This window comes from Branchiostoma lanceolatum, chromosome 19 (genome assembly GCF_035083965.1).
Source record: "Branchiostoma lanceolatum isolate klBraLanc5 chromosome 19, klBraLanc5.hap2, whole genome shotgun sequence".
NCBI lineage: Eukaryota > Metazoa > Chordata > Leptocardii > Amphioxiformes > Branchiostomatidae > Branchiostoma > Branchiostoma lanceolatum.
This window is the reverse complement of record NC_089740.1, coordinates 5,202,439-5,223,356: the sequence shown is the minus strand read 5'-3', so window position 1 is coordinate 5,223,356 and position 20,918 is coordinate 5,202,439. Positions and strand designations below refer to the sequence as shown.

Genomic DNA, 20,918 nt, shown 5'->3' with positions numbered 1-20,918 from the left:
GTGCGCTAAAGGTTAAATTATTAAAGGGGTTGACTAATGAATAGATGGATTTAAGACAATCTAATATGGACGTACAGTCAAAAGAGCCCAAGATTATTAGGCAAGAAGACCACTCAGGGATAAAATCTGGTCTATGTGGACAGGTGGTCACTATAGACAGGATTCTTAATGCTTGTGTCAATGGGAAAAACTTATCTACCAAAAAGTGGTCACATTTGTCAGGTGATACTTATGTAGAGGTGGTCACTTGTACAGGTTTGACTGTAACATTATCTTTAAATATGAAGGGGGGGGTTGAAAATTGTCTTATTGCATTTGCAGTCAACTCCCTCCCAAATACTGTAAATGCGTTTAAGTTTGCGAGGATTTAATTCCACAGTAGAGAGTAAATGGAGTGTTCAAGTTCACATTTTAATATACAGCGCTACAGTCACATAATGTAAATACTTTTTGCAATTAAGTTCACTGTGAAAACCGCTGACATAAAACAACCGTGAACATTTCTGCATTTACAGAAGTTTCAATCAACCCCAAAGTGGTGCAACCTATTCCTGTCACAGGAAAAACTAAATTAAACTAACGAGACTGCACGAATTAGAGGGAGATACGGATAGACGACTACATCTAAACCCTATAACCACATTCTAAAAACCCACCAAACTGTAGCCACAGGAAGACAAAATAGACCTGCGGGCAAAACGGAAAGACAGAATCACTTAGCATGACAACAAAAGGATGGGAATAATGTCAACAGTTGGTGGTACTGAATAAGACGGAAATTTGTGGTCTCTTTCAAGGGAAACTCATAGACAAGTAGACAATATACTGTTTAGATGGACAGATATACTGAAAAGCATTAGACCCAATGTCCTTAGTTGTTTAGGTCGCTGTAAATAGGGATTTTGATTCAAAGGTTGTAGAGTACAGGGCTGTCTCCAGCTTTAAATACTTTTCCGTACCACTCATTGTTTGGGAGCCAATGTTGTTGATTTTTGACGTTTAATCTAATTTGATGTGTAATATAACCAGCTGCTGCCGCACCGCGTGCCTGCAAAGCTGACCAGTGTGTTACACTGAAGGGCGGTTAAACCGGCTATACAGATACATAAATCTGTCCTTTGACGCTGATAAAGATACATTTTCTTCAGTTTCATTTGCAGATTTTTGTAAAGGACGTGGGAAATTTTTTTCCGTCCCAAAAAGCAAATTTCCATCCAGGGACGGGTCCTGGAAACAGCCCCAGTAGACCATCTTTGAACTTTGTCTCCAAGCCAGAAACTCAACTGCAGATAAAACTCTTGGCTAGACTTGCTATCTGACATCCTCTCAACTTTGGCTATGCTACAGTCGCTACAGTCTCCTAATCAACTAGTGTCTGGAGGAAAGCCTCTTTAACGCATGGCCTACATTCGGAGAAGATCCTCCTTAATATTCCTTGTCTCCCACACCCAGACAAAACAGGATACATCTGGGCCTTAAGCGAGGTCCAAACATCTTCAAGAGAGATCTGGGATAATAGAAGATGCCAGCAGAAATCAAGACAGACGAGGATAGGCTAATAAGAGGGTCTGCATGCCCTTTTTCGTGAAGCGTTACGAGCGATTTTAATTCACCGTTAATCGTTACCGGCCGCCCTGAATTTACCGTTAAGCGTTATCGGTATATTAATCGTGAAGCGTTACTGGTCGTTTTAATTCCTCGTTAAGCGTTATTTGTCATCCTGAATTCAACGTTAAGCGTTATTGAGTAATTCCTCGTAACGCAGGAAAAAGCATTTCAGTGGGTCAAAATTTCAAAATTTTCTCCAGGGAGCACACGGCTCCGGCGAAAATATGTCGGTAGGGTGCCCCCCACAAAATTTCAAGCTGAAACTCTTCTATTTTTCACTCTACCAGCAAAGTTTTCTCCTCAAAATTCAGGACATTAAGCGTTTCGCCGTTCAAGATTTTAAAATTTTCCCCGGGTGCATGCCGGGCCTCCGTCGAAAAACATTGTCAGGAGGGCGTCGACCCCCAAACTCAAGCTGAAACTCGTCTGTATTTTTTCACAAACAGAGATATCATTAAACTTAACTTAGATTACCAGTAATATTTGCCCATCGAAATGCAAGAAAAAGCGTTTCAGGGTGTCAAGAATTTTCCCCGGGAGCATGTCGCAGCTCCGGCGAGGTCAGGAGGGCGTGACGCCCCTCAAAAATCAAGCTGAAACTCTTATGTATTTTTTTTTTTTCAAATAGAGATGTCATAAAACTTAGCTTACTCTTCAGGACCCCCCCCTCAGAATGCAGGAAATAGCGTTTCAGAGTGTCAAGATTTCAAAATTTTCGTCGCGCCTTCGGCGCTCGTCATCGTGATCATGAAATTTCCTGCCGCCGCCGAATTTAAAGCGTTCGGAGCAGGCGTGCGAGAATGGCATAGCGTAATAGGTCTCCTGCCACAAGATCAGGACGACTAGTGGCAAAAAACCGTCGTCTTCAGGGGTATCTTATGTTCTAAAAATGCTGAATTTACCGTTAAGCGTTATCGGCCGGCCTGAATTTACCGTTAAGCGTTATCGGCTGGCCTAAATTTACCGTTAAGCGTTGCCAGGACCCCCCCATGCAGACCCTCTAATAAGGATGACTCAATCCAGACAGTGCAGGCTCCTGACTCATTCACCTGTCTGTGAGAGATTCATTCAAACCTGCTGTGGTAGCTAGGAGGGTTCACTGGCAAAGGCGAGTGCACTTTTCATATCAATAAAGTCTGGTTACTGTGCGAAATTTCTTCTTATTTGCAGCTGTCCACACGCATGAAAGTTAGAGGTTGTCAGATAGTCTTTTTGAGGCCGTAGAGGCAGTGGGTTGTTATCTACTGTGTCTAGGGTATGGTTTTGGAAGGTGGAGCCCATCCCTCTCCTTCCACCGCCTTTTTTACGAGTCCCTAACTGAAGTCAGGTATCCATTTTTACACCTGGGTGGAGTGAGGAAAGTTGTGTAAAGTGCCTTTCCCAAGGGCACAACATAAGTGGCATGACAAAGGATTCAAACCCAGGATTTCTGGGTTCTTGGCCAAACACTCTAACCCCACAAAATTCATTCTTATTTTCAACTGCTCACACACACATGATTCTTCTTGAAAAAGACTATACGGTGGTTTCAAGGTGTACCAATATGTAACTGAACTTAATATTCTCAATTACAAGGGTACAAAATGTAAACTACTAACGGTAGACTTTATCAACTCAAAAGACCAATGCCTTACAGAGAAATTAAGACATTTTTTCTAGCAAAGAAGTCAGAACCATCAAGGCCATGTTTAGAGAGTCATTCCTCAAGCAATGCCTCATTCTTTAAGATACTCATTCTTTAAGATATGGTATGTACTGTATCACCTTGTCATTTCTTGTTGCCCTCAGCTCTTGGCCATGAACTTGCAATAAACTTTCCTTGATATGTAAATCATGATTTATACTTGACCTGTCTACATTGATCAGTTTTTTGGCCATTGGAAAAAAGCCAGTTACATGACTGTATAAAGTTATAACATGAGACCACTGAAAAGTCTTGCTAGCATCTCAACTGCAAGCAGTATGCATTATTAACTAACTTGGTAATCTCTGCAACCACAGTCTACTAAATCTTGTACCGTCAACTTTTTACTTTAAATTTGTAATCTACTTCTGAACATATGTAATATGTTTCAAAACGACCCTAACGTAATTTTTCTTTCAGAGTACTCTAAAACCTTTCCTGGGAGGCCTAAGACCTTTCCACATTTACTTTTGAGAGGCTAGGGTTGGTTTTAAATTGGCAGAGTGTGTAGCTTTAATTTGTCTGCGTTCTTGAAGAGGAATTCATTACCTCGGTTATCCGTCTTGGTTTGCCCTCAAAGAACTATCTTATCTTTTGTCAATCGTAGTTCTGGGATAATGACAGCGCCGAGACGGAATATCTTATCTTTTGTCTTCTATCTTAACCTTTCAAAAGCCTGCCCATGCCGACTTGGAGATTGACTTGGAGATTCCGTCCGAACACCTCATAAATGATTCACCTCTGCAATTTGTTTCTTACAGGCCATAGCCGCCAAAGATCTATCTCTGATTAGTGTTCTAGTTCAAATTCAGGGCCCGGCGGAAGGCTAACGCCGTGTAAAAGAGTTGGACATGCAGGAATAAATCCTGTTAGTGCTGTCATAAAACATTAATATCACATTTGTTGCTGTGTAATAGGAAAGATGTGATTCTTCTTTTCCAATTTTTCAATCTATTCTTGGCATAGGCAAGCTTTCCCGTCCATGGTGAAGCAACCAAATTAGCAACAGACTACGTAACTTTGAAACTGATTTTTCTTTACATGTTCACTTCATTTATTTCATTGTTAGTGTTACAATAAAATCCAAAATTCCAATCAGATCTCTGTCCTGGGATGGAAATTTGGTTGTTGGAAGAGAAAAAAAAATTCAAACAACCTATTCAAAATATAAACTCATTACAGGAAATTGATGAAAATGTATTTTCGTAAGCTTAAAATGACAGAAAAACAGCACAGGCTGCCAAACAATGAGTGGGACAGAACAAATCTGGAGCTAGAGACAGCTCTTCTGGATAACGATTGAAAAAAAGGAATTTCAACAGAGATTGATTTTTTGACCTATCTGAAATAATTTCTTTGCCTTTCATCATATAAATAATAAAAATATTGACCTCCTGAGGGCAACAATTGTTTCACGAGAAGGATAACAAACTTACATTCATAACCTTTAGGCCTGGGTTAAACTTAGTCTCCAACCAGACCCAATAGATTGCAAAGACCGTATCCAACTGGAAGAAGGAGCTTATAGTGCAATCTAAGGTCTGGAACAAGTCGGTCTGAACAAAGGCTATTAACATCTAATTGTTACCTAATCAAACTGTGCTTCTGTAAGTGAGTTTATTACTCTCTGTCCGCACGGGCGTGCGGCGCCATGCCGGGCTGACACCTCGAGGCCGCGACTGAGAGGCCGTTCACTTGGGCAGGGCTGTACCGCGAAAATTAAACTTCCCAGGAAAAATAAACTAAATATTGCCAACAGAAAAGACTTGGTCTCTTTTTCAAAATCAATCTGTTACGAAGATCGCTACCAAAACTGCTTCAATCGTCACAAAATGCGATCAATTTTGACCAGTTACGTCGGAACTGTAAGGGCAACTCCCGCCATGTGGTCACGTGGAATCTTGCAGTTAATCTCTAGTAATAGTGGCTTGAACCCGAAACAGTAAACATTGTCTACGAATGTTTTTGTAAGAACGGTTTTCCATGATGCCACAAACATCGCCGATGGGTGAAAGAAACTGCTATTGTGAGAGCTTTTTACTAGGCTCAACCAGGGCGCGAACCTCCCACTGGGACGTGCGCGGGTGACTGGGCTTGGTCATAAAAAGATTAGTACCCCGGACATTCGTACGGCTGTTAGCATTACAACGAGGAGGGGCAGCGGCACCTTTATTGAATAGAAATGCTCCGCCCTGTTTGAGTTGTAGCAGACCCTGGGTTGGCTATGAAAACTCCTTCTGCCTGTTGGATACGGTCTTTGCCAACCCGTAGGTCTGCTTGGAGACTAGGTTAAACTGGGCTTTATGCTTCTTTGTATAGTCAAGGTTTCTGGAAGGTCAGTACAATTTTTGACAGGGTTCCACAATTTTTCCATGGGCTTTCCAATTCTAAGGCTCACTTGCAAAGGTCTTACTTTCTTCTCTTCATGTCAAGACCACACTATTCGGCCTTGGGTTTCTGGAGGGTTGGTACAAGTTTTGACAGGGTTCCAAAATGTTTCCATGGACTTTCCAATGATAAGGCTCACTAGCACATGTCCGTCTTTCTTCTTATCACATCAAGACCACACTATTCGGCCTTGGGTTTCTGGAAGGTTGGTACAAGTTTTGACAGGGTTCCAAAATGTTTCCAAGGACTTTCCAATGATAAGGCTCACTTGTAAAGGTCCTACTTTCTTCTTATCATGTCAAGACCACACTATTTGGACTTGGCTTTCTGGAAGGTTGGTACAAGTTTTGACATGGTTCCAAAATGTTTGCGTGGACTTTCCAATGATAAGGCTCACTTGCAAAGGTCAGACTTTCTTTCTATGCCACACTATTTGGCAACTCAACAATGCTCTAGTGTTTTACCAAGCAGATACTGACAGATACAGAAGCAAATCTTGTGAGACATAGAAGGCCAAGCGTGCCTCTCGAGTCCTAACCTCAGCCTGGAAGTTTTCCAAAGTGAAACTAGATTTTTGACTTTCGCACGCTTAGGTCTAAGCTTGTCGCCATGTTTTAACCATTGAGAAGTTCATACAGTGCAAGCCACAAGGGGAAAAAACTGAGGGATTTGAAACAGGTGCCAAGATGTGTTGCACAACCAAAATGTATATTTCAACACTAAAATATGTTATGTTTCTGACTTTCACACGCTTAGGTTTAAGCTTGTCGCCATGTTTTAACCATTGAGAAGTTCATAAGTGCAAGCCACAAGGGGAAAAAATGAGACTTTGGAACAGGTGCCAAAATAAGTTGCACTACCAAAATGTATTTTTCAACAGTAAAAATATGTTATTAAGGGGTCGTGACTTGAGAAGCTGTCTGCTTTCTTGATTTTTCAACACAACTTATAACAGCTTTTTATAAGCTGTACTCTAACACTTACCATTCTAAACGGTCTTAACTGTTAGGGGCATGGTGGGGGGGGGGGATTCCCTAATACCTACCATCATGAGGATAAACGTATAAACTTAGTGTGATAAGTGTTTAGTGTGACAAGGAACAAAAGACAATTTCTTACCTGCTAAAACGTAACAGTCAGCTAGCATTCAGCACTGAAGATGGCTTCACAACTCCTCTGCATTCACCAATCCTAGAAAACAAACAAAAAGTCTGTCAAACTTTGAGAATACTGTGATACTAGTCTTATGTTACTAGTCTTATGTTGAAAAGTCAAAGCCCTTCAAAACATCAATACAAAGGAAGACGCCACAACCTTTGCTGAACTGGCAGAAGCAACTAGAATTTCGGAAATATTTGCAACAAATTTTTAGACCTTGCTCCTCTGTATGTTACACTGAGAAAAGTGAGAAGTGAAACTCCAATACAAAAGAAGACATTCAAGTTTTGCAAAACGTGCAACACAACCTAAATACAAAGCTGGCAGAAGTAACTAGAAGTTCAGACAAATCTGCAACAAATTTTTAAACATGGCTCCCTGAAAACTGTATGTTACTTACAGTTACACTGAGAAAAGTGAGAACTTCAAGTCAAACTCATTCAAAACATACAAAAGAGCACATTAAACATTTGCAAAACGTGCACCACAACCTTTGCAAAGCTGGCAGAACTAACTAGAAAATCTGCGACAAATTTTTAAACGTGGCTCCCTGGAAACTCCTGCGGCTGTAAGACAAAGCCTAACGATCTTTGCTCCAGGACTCCAAGAGACGTCCGTCCCTATTGGCAGGTTTGAATGTGTAACAGATTTCACAGCATCCTGACCTGAGGATACACGTGCGCGCTTGTCTGCAAGTAGTTCGCCTACTTAGTTCTTGTCTTTTAAGTTTGTTCTTCCGATTAACTGTATAAGGGATGCCAAGGCCAGGTCAAAGTTTAAAACCTACATATTGGGATGAAATTTTCAAACGATGACAATAATTTCTAAGGGTAAGTAAAATTTTAAAGATCAGAGGAGTGTGCCCTGGGTTCACTCCTATAATAAACTAGTTTCTGTCAGGATCAGGGCTTTTTCCAGGACCTGTCCCTCCGTCCCAGGACAGAAATTTGCTTGTTGGGATGGAAAAAATTTCACCCCATCCCGAAAATCTGAACTTCATGACATGGAATTGAAGAAATTAAACATACTTTTTATAGGCTTAAAATGACAAATTCGACAACGAAAGTTAACAACATGGACTCCCAAACAATGAGCGGGACGGAAAAAATTAAAGCTGAAGACAGCCTGAGTTGACTTCAACATTGTACGAACATCGTAACGTAGATTTTAATCCACTTTTGACTTAACCTTCTCCCTGCTGCCTAACTCTGTAACTAATAGAGAATTAGGTGCCAAATGGCTACTTCAGTGTGCTTAGGGTTATTCATTCTATCTAAACCTGTAAAATTCTGTGAAAATTAGATTGATAGAACTCCTTTGATAAAACTCATTGAAGACATCTTCAAAGTGCTTCAAGGTTGTCTTGAAACATTTTCGTTCATCCAGCCAAAGATCTATAACAGATTGAATGCTTTGATAGAAGCTCAGCAACCATGGACCGATTGCATCAAAGTGCAAATACCAATATCGCCCTTGGGTACTTCAATCAGCCATTAGATCTAAACTGCCACCTCACTTCAAGGACCTCAAAACAATCAATAACAGTTCTATTAAGTGAGGCACTGTTCTGAGAATGATATATCGAGCGGCAAGGCAAGGTCCTTACGCCATGGCCACATTACTAGAGACGGTGAAGAGCGTAGTACGGATACAATTAAGTTTGAAATGTCAGGCTAGTCCGCCTAACCAAGGGTGGAAAGACACTTGCTAATACACAGCGCAAACTAGAACCAAACGTTTCTGGATGCCGATTTTAACCTTCTTACTGTTGAAGTAGCCTTTTGGTACCAAGTTTGTATTAGCTATGGGGTTAGGCAGTAGGGAGAAGGTTATAAGAGTTCTTATGGAAATAATCTTTCTACATCTCTGTACAGCAATTTTGCCACCTTTATTTGTTACAATACTTGAGCAAAGGGGTAAATAACATAACCTATAGCTTGGGCACATTTGGGCAAAGCCCTTACCAGCAATTCTATTTTTCTTTCTAGAAATTCTTGCAGGTTTGCCCTTGAGTCATTCCAACCCCTTACCGTCTATAGGGGCAGTGTCCTTCTTCATTTCTATAGCCCTTGGGCCACATAGGCTACTACAGTAGAGGGCTAGTCTAGTGGTAGTGTGCGTAGTGTGTTTAACTCCCATGCCATAGCTAGGATTTTGTTGGGGGTTGGGGTGATTCTTTTTTAGAATTTAGGGAAAAGAGAGTGTCAAAGGTTTGAGCTTTCTTGGGGGGGGGGACCCATGTCCCCCTGGAAAGTTTTGAAAATTTAACCCTCTGAAATTGCATTTCCTGCGTTTTGAGAGGATTTCAAAGTATAAAACGGAGAAAGCACTGGCAACAGAGATTGCATTGATCAATCTTTTGGGGTACCTTCGAATCCCCCCCCCCCCTGCCTACACTCAGGCATGACCCCCATGTGCTCTTTCTCATCCTCATACATGTACCTTATATGCTGAGTGCTAAGTAGAAGTAGTATGTAGTATGTACTGTACCATTCTAATAATCGTGACCTTCCAAATGCAAGACAACACTCTACTCCCTAGCCCATAGCCCTGGGTAGTCAATAATTTCACTGAGTTGCCAAGATCTTGTTCAGGGTGCTTGAAGGCTTGATTCCCTGCCAAGCCCTCGCTCCCTCGCTGGCATCACATCCAGTAGCATGCTAATGTGCCCCATCCATTATAGGGCTCGAAATTCATCTTTGGAAATGCTTGCACTAAAAAATTAGGTGCACAGAAAGAATTTTGGGTGCACCACATAAGGTAAATTTGAATGTCAGGAGAACATAATTACAAAGTTTTACGCTAATAAATTGGCCTCTTTTAAGAACTTCAAGCTGTAATTCTTAAGCTAACTTCAAAATTTCTAACAAGTAATTCTACATCAAATAAACAAGGTTATATTGTTTTTTCTGTACAGTACATTTCAAGAATATTCTGTATACTAGTGTACAATACTATCTTTACCGTATATATGAAAATATCTAGGTGCACAGGTGCACCCACAGTCAAAAATTAGGTGCACAGTTCCAATTTTGAGTGCACAAAGGTGCACATGCACCCTGTATTTCAATCCCTGCATTAGAAGTCCCCTTTCTGAGTTAGAATAGATGGTTCCCACTTAAGTCTAACAATGGCATCTACTGAGGACAGATATGTCTATGTCTAATCCTGGCAGGAAAATACACAAAACCACCGGTCCCCCGAAAGTGCGAAATGGAACGAAATGGAACGAAATGGAACGAAATGGAACGAAATGGAACGAAATGGAACGAAATGGAACGAAATGGAACGAAATGGAACGAAATGGAACGAAATGGAACGAACTAAAACAACATATGTAACATTATGAAATGAAATACCAGTAGATAGCGAATTATTAGGGGTAGACCGGAACAGGAAGCATTTTAAATACAGAAGTGAGTGGTAAATACATAATATAACGTGTTTTATTTCTTGAATCTATGTAATAATATTAAATACAACGTTTTTGTCGCGTTTGTGTGGCTAGATCCTTCCCTGAAAATGGAGGCGCCGCGTGCAAAGAGATCCGCCGCTCTTGCTTGTGTACCAACGATCTACAAATGAACTGCTGCAAATAGCAGGGAAAACAAGCAAACCGAAATAGTATTGCAGAAGTTGATGGTAACATTGCATCTCCAAGAGGGCATGAGGCAAGCGTAATCTTATTATGTATACAGCTAGCGTGTTTGCGTGTTGTGTGAACCGTGAAATACATGCATTGCTCGTTCACACCCTCCCTTTGTTTTGTCGTGAACAAGGAAGCATAAATGTCTCCAGGGGACTCCACGTCCGTGTTTGAATGGAGTGTGAAATGTGTGACGCGCCGCAGAGCTTCATTTAAATATCATTAACGGAGGGGTCCATTCAGGGGTCAGGGGTCTGACTTTAAGCCGAACAATTGGAAAGATATGCATATGCTACGTACCAGTTATGGGCTAAAACCGTATTTAAATAAATGGAAAGTCGGGGTTTGATTCAACCTGTCGGCAGCACGCCCACAGTTCCGTCGCGCTGGCAACAATGTCGGTTTATTTGTATGCGGGGCTCCATTTGGGGGAGAGATTTATAGATAATAAAACAACGCTTGCCTCATGCCCTCTTGGTGAATTATGAGATGCACTGTTACCACCAACTGTATAATCTAGTCCTAACTTTGATACTCAGTTCCGTTTGCTTGTTTTCCCTGCTATTTGCAGCAGTTCATTTGTAGATCGTTGGTACACAAGGAAGAGCGGCGGATCTCTTTGCACGCGGCGCCTCCATTTTCAGGGAAGAATCTAGCCACACAAACGCGACAAAAACGTTGTATTTAATATTATTACATAGATTCAAGAAATGAAACACGTTATATTATGTATTTACCACTCACTTCTGTATCTAAAATGCTTCCTGTTCCAGCCTACTCCTTATACTTCGTTATCTACTGGTATTTCATTTCATAATGTTACATATGTTGTTTTAGTTCGTTCCATTTCGTTCCATTTCGTTCCATTTCGTTCCATTTCGTTCCATTTCGTTCCATTTCGTTCCATTTCGTTCCATTTCGTTCCATTTCGTTCCATTTCGTTCCATTTCGTTCCATTTCGTTCCATTTCGTTCCATTTCGCACTTTCGGGGGACCCCAAAACCACTGCAGGTTACTCTGGCGGCGCAACGGTTTCGTGATTGGGTCATGGGAATAAAGTGCCAGCATGTTTCAAATTAAATGGGTTAATGCTCTAAACCTAGACTCAGTTTATGGCCCCCTGCTAATCTTCGTAACAACTCCTGCATACAAATACATTATGGTTGAGGATTATTGTACTAATGTATAGAATCTGTTGGCTTGGCACAGTCATTAATTGGAAACAAAAAAGCTATTTTCTTTAACAAGAAAAAGCACGAGCCTCTATAAAGAAGTTTCTGATATGATATCAAAATATTGTAATTCACTTAATCTTCACGGTAGCAAAATTTCGTGGCGTACGGAAAATGGACATTTTCACTGAACTTTAACTTCACGATGGCAGCAAGCTGTGATTTACAGAACGGATGCGAGAAAGAATTATAGATAAAACAAGAAGTTTTTTTCATGGTGATAAGTTCACAGTACAGAGGTGACCATGAAAACAGTGAACATAAAGTTACTGTAAAAGAAACAAGAATTACAGTATCTACCTATCAGCAGTTTGCATTAGGAAGTTGCAATTTGACAGCAAGCTGCAAGGGGACCCAAACTTCGTTTGTTACCAAGTACCATAAGTTTGAACGTTTAGGACAAAACATTGCATCTACTGAATTGATAGGAGAAACTGAGAGAAGAGAAGTGTTCATTCATCACACAATCTAAACAATACATACATGTATGTCTCTAATTGCATTGAATAAGCATCAAATTTCATCCTTTACAAAACTGAAACAAGTAACAGGACACAATAGATTTCACTAATGTACCTGCATGCCACATGACAAAGGATGGTCCCCGATGTATTTTCTACTGTTATCTGAGGGTCTGCATGCTCTTTTCCGTAAGACGTAGGCAGCTAATTTTTATTTCCCGTAATTCATTGGGAAAGCCGTCTTAATCACGTAATTTGTTGTGAGGGAAAATTTTGTGGAAGTGCCTTATTTAATTTTAGCGTAATATGTAGGGGGTTCTTCTGAATTCAGCATAAAGCGTTGTTGGGACCCCCCAATGTAGACCCTCTTATCTGGATCTCTAGTCTGCGTATCTGTATCGTGTATGCCTTGTTGACTACATAAGAGCACACTTCACCCGAGCTATTTAGTCTGCGTCTGATGTAAATGTTTTCAGATGTTTTGTGACCCTCAAGCGATTCGGAGAAGCACACTTGCGGAACACTCGAACTTGACAGGTTCTCATTCTTCCAGGTCCTCGGAAATTCCGGCCGCACATTCCAGAGATTTTACAACAAGGACGTTTTCCTCAGCACCTGGTCTAGTAACAACAGGCTACAGAGGAAAAGTTCAAACTGACTTTGTTACCTTCAACAGAAGGTTATATTTTCAGTTTACCATGGCGGAGTGGCTGTTGTCACACGTGTGTTTGATGTTAACTCAAGAAGACTCAAGAAGCTGTGAATGGATCTTTATCATATTTGGTAGTTGGGTGGGTATCAGGGAAACAACGGTCAAGTTAGAAAAATGGACCTCCTGGCGGCTTCCCACGGTACTGCAGTGGGCTGTGTATGTTTGTGTGTTTGAATGTTATCGGCATAACTTGAGAACCTGTGGATGGATCTTCATGATATTTAGGAGGTGGGTAGGCGTCGGAAAAACGAAGGTCAAGTTTGAAAATGGGCCTCCTAGCAGCTTCCTACCATACTGCAGCGGACCTTCAAAGTTTGAGGCCTAATTTTCTGAAAGTGGTTGTGAATTTTGAGTGGTGGATAGCTCTTGTTTTCAAATTGAATGTGGCACCCCCCATCCACATGAACTTCTTCACCTTTTGTCATCCTTATTTGAGGTGAAGCATGGTGCTTTTTCTCTGTTTTTTTTTTCAAGCACACCAGGTCACCTTTCTCCTTTCGAAAAATATGTTGGGACACACACACAGTACTACTTAAACGATCAAGTCATGACAGATCATGATCATCCGGCCACCTCATGCAATTTCCCTTTGTCAAGGTTACAGGATACATAAATTGTTACTTAGAACTGTGGGTGGTCAGTCAGTTGGGGAGGGGGGCACAAAGTCAGACAAAGACTGAAAGAGTAAGAAATACAGTACTGTAAATGTAGTCTCTACCAGACTGACTACCTCGCGATCGGCTATAGGCAGAATTGCATTTGCTGGGCAAAATGTTAACCTTCCCGTGGACTGACTCTCCTGGCCAATTATTGAACTTTTCTGCCGAATTCTATGATCCGTACAACGTAGGAAGGCCTGGTGGAGGTTACTGTTAACCGCAAAGGTTTAAAGTTTGTGGTTTTCCAAGTAACGTCTTCATCACAAACTTAAAACCACCATGAAAATGCTTGTTCTGTTTTTTGCCTGTCTACCACCTTTTTTCAATCAAAATCTAAAAACCACCGCAAACACTCCATTTTCTCCCAATCTTGATTGAATCACCACAAACTTCAGTATGTCATGTGCCTGTGCCTATACCAAGTTTTCACCACAGAGGTTTGAGAAAGGTTTGTTTTTCCTCAGCTGGTGGTGTATACTTAGTAACAGTAGCATCACGCCTATCAACAGTTACAAATTAATTTGTCATGCATGAAGTCTAGGAATACAGTATGTTTTCTCAGAAATCACCTCAGGCATCATGATAAAGGACTACAAGCATAAACAAATACGTTAGTTTATGAGGATTAAAAACAGATTGAAAATATTTCGTAAGAACTCTCTACTTTAAAGTTAAGGGTACTTTCAATATTTCATGATAAAGTAAAAATAAATTTCAACATATTAAAAGGAGAAAACCTCACCAAACTCAGTTTTCATCCAAATCTTTTTGATTTTGCAGTCAGAAAGAGAAACTTTGAAATATTTGCATCTGAATTATCTCCTAGTTGTGTACATAGAATTTTGTTAACCAAAGAATAACAAATAGCTGATAAAAATTCATTGGAAAGAGAAAGTTTGTCTGTCATCAATGAAAATCTAGCTACACAATGTCATGATATTTCCTATTTACAGAGACTGTCCAATTAATGTTATCACTCAATGATATATCAGTATTGTCACTATAACATTGTGGTATATCTGATGGTCATAATCTAAATCAATACCACAATCCCACACATGGGACTGATTTAAAATCTAGATTTCAAGTTGTAAATGTAATGACATTAAATTTTGATAGTGCAAATAGGTGTTAATTTATATTTTCAGAGCCGCCAATATATCTGATTCACTTTTCAAACCATCTATTTTGATCCCTAATTTTCCACTAACCTGGTTACTGGCACTCTCATTATGATAAATTTGCATGTCGTTATAGACAGCTATTCGTATAATATATGGCAAATCTGTTATCCATTAAAAAAATTAACTTCCGATTACTTTCCAATACTGTAGATTGCTACCAGTCAAATGGACTGTGGGGTCTAATATACCGCTGGCCAACAGCCAATAATAGCTATTAAATAGGAATGAAAGTACAATGTGGTGAGAGAGGAATTTCTCATGTTTTTCAAAACACTAAGGTTCTTTTTAGGTGACTCTGATCTTTTTTCAGTGCTGCAAAGTTTTGTTGTTCTTTTTTTATTAAAATATTGATAATTTGAATGGCTATGCGCAATATATGTAATTCCATTTAAAACCTTTTCAAATTTGGGTGTTCTGTAAAAGATAAATAATTTTGGCCAGTATTTGTGACATCAAAAATTTGTGACCTATGAATATGAATTTAACATAATTTGACTGACTTGTACAGTAGTAATAGTATTCAGTAATTAATCCCCCAACTGCTATCTTATCACCTCATTTGCATAATATAAACAATCTCATTGAATTATCTTCCCCTAATACTTTATTATCAGTATAATGTAAACCATTCAACTAGAAATTCCCTGCTAATAGGCAAGGGATGACATTAACACACTGAGCACAGTTGGGGTGCAGTTGTCCCAGCTGGATACCCAAAAACTCTCACTGTAAAAATTCAAATTTTTGCAGCGAATAACTATGAGACTGCCTGAACACTTATACAGAAATAATGGACTAATACATTTGATTCTGCTGACAAACTACATGACAAACCAACAATTTTTGGTGAAAGCACAACCTTCTATCTATCAATATATTAATGGAGTGCATATTTAACAGGGCTTACAGTAAACTAACAACACATGGACTCAGCTGTACTGATGACCCAAGGATGGTTAGAGGATGATAAACTGTCTCTCTGATAACCAAACCCACATTTATCAAATTTGCTACCAACAGGGGACACAATTTGATGGAAATTTTATCTCTAATATCATACAAATTGACCTGAATATGATTTATCACATTGTTTTTCGGATCGTTAATTCCTGATTAGGGGACATAACTTGATATTGCCATAATGGGAAAGTCTCTACCTGGTTGTAATCATAGGGAGAACCCTGACCCAGAAAAATCTGGCAGGAAAGCTATGTCTCTTTCTGGATAGGCTATGGTTATCCTGTAGGAATGTCCATTATACTGTAAATGCACAAATGTTGGTTTTATGTTCGCGGTTTCCGCGTCGACTGTTTCACCACAAACTTAAAACACTGCTTGCTTAAAACCACCGCGAACATTCTTGCCCATACTGTAGCAGTATGTGACTATAGCATTGCCGCGAACTTAAAACTAATGCGAACACTCAATTTTCCCCTTAGTCAGTTAGTGTTAAATTAAAACCATGCAATGCATTCACAGTATCCCTCTAACCAAAGTCCACACTCAAGGCAACCTGCCGCTGTGAATCTTTTATTTGTCCTATATATGCAAATCTTGGAGTCAAGAAGCAAAAGTATCAGGATCCTAGGGAAATCTGGGTGCATACTCCCCCAGGAATTTTGAACTTCTTAACCTCAAAAACGTTACTTTCTGGGGCAAATTTAGAATCGCTTCATCTTTATTCTGTGGACCTTTTCTGGCACCGTTGAAAACTCAAGAAAAATGCTGTGAAGTTTTGATTTTTGTTTGTGTCAAGGGGGTTGAAATTTCCGTCCGTCCCAAATAGCAAAATTATAATCTCCAAGCAGATCTACCGGTGGCAAGGCAGTATCAAAAGGGCTAACCAGTATCAAAAGCCACCGGAACTGGTTGGCCCTTTTGATACTGCCTTGCCACCGATAGATCTGCTTGGAGATTATGAAAATTCCGCCCAGGGACAGATCTAGAAGGAAACTCCTTTGACTTTGCACATACCATCGCTGGGACAACCATTCTCTTTGCAACAAATTCCATGTTTGTCTTGTGCCCTACCAACAATACTGTCTATAGTTAAGCTGGCATGCTTGGGACTTCTGTTGTCTTTTCTCTCTAGTAAACAATCCAGGAGAGAAAGAAAAAAGGGGTCAGAATGTCAGGGATTTAAGGATATTGGGCCGACTACGTGTTTACATTGTAAATAGATGTTGGTGGCCAAACTGACTACAGTACCTAGTCTGATACGAGGGCTTATCCTTCAAAGGGACAGGTTATATTTAGAATGGGGTATAACAATCAGACTGTGACAATACATTTTCGTTTTCATTTTAGAGGGATATTAGAAAACGACTCAGAAGCAGATATACCTGAAAAATCAAATCATACTTCCAAGTATAACAGTCGTAAGAAAAATCACATTATCTGACAAACTTTTATTACCGACATGAAAATTTAGGTATGATTTTTGGCGTGTCTGTGTGTTTGTGTTTCTGGATTTTTGTAGTAACTCAAGAACCTCTTGATGGATTACGATGATATTTGGTATGTGGGTAGGTCATGGGAAGACGAAGGTCAAGTTTGATTTTGGGCCACCTGGTATGTGACCTTAGCAGGTAAGCCCAAGTACGGGAATTGGCGAGGTTCCCGTGCGGGAACTGCACCTTACAGGTGGTAAAATTCCCGCACGGGAACCTCTCCACCTAGAAGCGCGGACGCCCGTGCGGGAATGTCACCACTTGGGACCGACATCGCCCGCACGGGTTTTCACTACTAAGTACCCACATTGCATTCACGGGAATTTCACCAATCACGTCCGACATCGTCCGTACGGGACTTTCACCAGTCGTCGGGCCAACACCGTCCGTACGGGAATATCACTAGTCGTGGCCTGCATTGTCCGTACGGGAATTTCACCAGTCGTGACCAACGTCGCCCGCACGGGTTTTCACTACTCAATATCGATGTTAACTTGATGCTTGAGTTCAGAGGGCCAAATCATATGTTTCTCTTTTCTTTTGTACAGGCACGTCGATATCGATTGTCGGAGAAAAGCCAGCAATGCCGTTTGGTCTTAAATCATTAACGTCAGGGCTGTTGATTTGTTTTCGCCATGTTCTGTTCGTTCTGGTTTGTGTTCCGTTTTGACGTTACTTCCGTTTTGACGTTATTTTGTTTTCCGTTTTGACGTTACCTTGAGATCCGTTCTCATATCCGGGATTTGCCGTTTATACCAGATCGAGTTGCGTTTTGATGTTTGAAGAACCAAGTACATAATTTTGAAGGATATGTACAAAATGCAACGAAATTGCACGCTCACAAACGAACCATTGTCATTTTTGCAATACTTTCTAATTCTCTACAAGAAGAAAGGTAAGTCACTGGTTGAGCTGCATGAAACAGCGGACCCACCTAGGACATACGGTAGGTTTGTAATCAAAAGAATAAAGTGAACGGTGGCTTCATTATGAAACAAAAATAAACATGTGACATGTCATGTGTTTTCAATGATAAAGTTTTTTTTAAATTATCAGTCTGACAATATATATTTGTTAGGCTTCAAATCAGCTACGTAGACCCAGCCGTTTGACAACTTATTTTCTTACCGTCCACTATCGGTGATATACATGCTGCAATCTCAGATTGACAATCAGGAAGTTTAAAAAATCGTTATGATGTTTTCAATTGTGTAAGTAGATTAAATAAATGGCTAACAAACTTTAACAAGTAACGCTGATTTGCATTAAACGAACATCGGGTGAAAAGAGCACCCTGTCACATTTACCTACAACCGCTAAGCAGAATTGTAGTAGACTCGTGGTAGAATTCAAATGAAATGGATGAAATTTCAATCAAATGTGTCGATGATTCGACTTGAACATACATCATGTTAGTATAAAAGGTAAGGTGCATATGTAGTGTTAGATCAAACGAAATAATGTCTCGAAAAATACGAGACTGATGATAAAATCTCTTCCGAAGAGGAAGTCAGTTAACTGTTTTCGGTATTCTTCCTCGTACACTTATAAACTGCGCACCTGTGTATAAAAGGGAACATTACAAAGCAGTTAACAGTCTGTCACAAATATATCTTATGACACTCTATCTATGAAAAAAGAGGGATTTTGCAACTCTAGTACATGTACTTGTATTTCCAAAGGCTTTGTTATTCACCGAGTCCTATGGACGACACAACAGAAAATTCGACACACAATTGACTTAACAATACACGTTGTTTTAAGAACGGCCTTTGTTCTCAGCGTTGTTAGCGTTTCCGGCTCGCATACTCATAATTGTTTATCCACACTGATGCTAGCCTTAATCTTCATTGTCTAAAATAACAGTTCTGTATCTGGAATATTTAACGATAATATTTAAAATAAAGTTTGATCGAATAAGAATTGCCGTATGAAAGTTTGGCCCGTTTAAAATGCCGTAGAAAAATCCTATTTCTATACAATAGTTGATTGCAAATTGCTAATTTTGTGCCAAAATCATTTTCAACAGCTGAAAGCGGTCACAACCTTACAGGAATTAACATGTGTTTTTATTCGTGACAAAAGAGGGAAAACTGAAGGAAAACAGATTGGAGACCAGGGGTGGGTAAGAAAATGAAACAGTGTAGATTTAGCTAGCCGTGGTTGTTCTGATGAAGACGTTAGCTGTGAAAGTTCCTGGGGAAAAATGTGGCTTCCGAACTTCATTGGCAACGATAGTGCTAGTGAAATCTCGCAAGGCCGACCAAACATATCCGTTTGCTTTTTTTAATACGACTTCCGCCGGCGAAATATCTCCGTTATATGCAAACTCGAGAAGTGACTTGCCCTTCCTTCCCTATTTCACTCTAAATGAGAAATCACTATGTTTCAAATTCTAACGTTCATTATATTCGTAGGTCTGACAAGATATTCGTGAGAGCAACAGACTGATGTCAAGCCATAAATCAGCAATAAACCTGAAATTCAAAATGGCGAGGCGTCGCGTGACTACAAAGACAAGAGAAATAACAACATTCGTCTTTACACACAAATTCAAAACAGCAACAACAAACTGGCGGTACGAGTTTCAATATTCGATTGCGTAGTGTCGACTTTGTGGGTGATAGTTTTGTGACTCAACACGCGTACGGTATCACAATATTGCTCAAATTCCCGTACGGACGATGTCGGACATGAGTGGTGATGTTTTAGCCTCCAGCAGGCGTAGCGTTCGGCAAAAAAGGGAATAATTGGCCAGTAGAATCGGTCCACGGTAAAGTTAATACTGCGCCCAGAAATAAAACTCTCTGGTGGCCAAACTTCCCTGGCAAATATATTCTCCCTATAGCCTATACCCGGCGTAGTTAGTCTGGTAGATGTTGGCCACGACTGGTGAAATTCCCGTACGGACAATGTAGGCCACGATTGGTGAAATTCCCGTACGGACGATGTCGGTCGTGATTGGTGAAATTCCCGAACGGACGATGTCGGTCGTGATTGGTGAAATTCCCGAACGGACGATGTCGGTCGTGATTGGTGAAATTCCCGAACGGACGATGTCGGTCGTGATTGGTGAAATTCCCGTACGGACGATGTCGGTCGTGATTGGTGAAAATCCCGTACGGACAATGTGGGTCACGACTGGTGATATTCCCGTACGGGCAATGTAGGCCACGATCGCGCCTGGTGAAAATCCCGTAAGGACGATGTCGGCCGTGATTGGTGAAATTCCCGAACGGACAATGTAGGCCACGGCTGGTGAAAGTCCCGTACGGACGATGTCGGCCGTAAGTGGTGAAATTCCCGTGTATTCAATGTGGGTACTAGTACTTGGCAGTGAAAACCCGTGCGGGCGATGTCGGTACCAAGTGGTGACATTCCCGCACGGGCGTCCGCGCTTCTAGGTGGAGAGGTTCCCGTGCGGGAATTTTACCACCTGTATGGTGCAGTTCCCGCACGGGAACCTCGCCAATTCCCGTACTTGGGCCTACCTCACCTTAGTACTGCAGCAGAACTTGCAGTTTTTGTATCTTTCGTCCTGAACGTACTATGGTCTTGTTACATGAGTTTTTACAAAGGCATCCCTTATTCACTCCATAGTCTGCCAAGGAGGAAACCAGACTTAGACCAGGATTTGTTGTAAGTCCAAAAGACTGCCAGGCCAGACAGTCACCGATGACTCCAAAGTTAATTCCGCTAGTTGATCTAGGACAGCCTTGGGTATTACTTAGGCACT

General features: G+C 40.6%; 1 long non-coding RNA gene across 1 annotated transcript in view; it reads right to left on the bottom strand.

Moving 5' to 3' along the window:
• Positions 1-6,798: 6,798 nt before the first annotated feature.
• LOC136425709 (uncharacterized) overlaps positions 6,799-20,918 on the bottom strand; it is a 29,638-nt gene continuing 15,518 nt past the window's right edge. The window contains exon 3 of the long non-coding RNA XR_010754112.1: positions 6,799-6,871. This is a non-coding gene — a long non-coding RNA (uncharacterized lncRNA). The remainder of the gene's footprint in view (positions 6,872-20,918) is intronic.